Below are 490 nucleotides of genomic sequence, written 5' to 3'. Positions count from 1 at the left end.
TGTCTGACTTTTGAATTTGTGAATAAAGTAACAACTACAAAAGTTTATAATCTTGCATAATCTGTCCGGTCATCTGATCACATACATGGCTGTTAAAGCTCTCCAGTGTTGCTCAGTGGCAGCAGCTTTCATGTGTTAGGGGCTTCAACACAAGTTTCCTTCCAAAGTTATTGCAAATTCAAAAAATGGTCACTCTTCTTAAAGTGACCAAACAATATCATTTTTGTGAAAATAAAACGAAAACGGAAATAAAACGTACCTGGCAAGCGTGGGTTACGACCCTGGTGTCTCCAGCATTTTAGCAAGCAAACTACATGAACATTCACTGAGATGGATAATATACTCTTTTTTTTTTTTATCAATTTTGCTTGCGATATGACCATATGTCAATGGATATGACTAGATATATCCAGAGCCATTTCTCTATCACTCTGGATATATCCAAAGTGAAAATTGATGACGTGAAATCGAATGCCCCCAATGATTCGTC

Source organism: Perca flavescens, chromosome 20 (genome assembly GCF_004354835.1).
Source record: "Perca flavescens isolate YP-PL-M2 chromosome 20, PFLA_1.0, whole genome shotgun sequence".
NCBI lineage: Eukaryota > Metazoa > Chordata > Actinopteri > Perciformes > Percidae > Perca > Perca flavescens.
The sequence above is the reverse complement of the archived record's forward strand: the minus strand, read 5'-3'. Positions refer to the sequence as shown.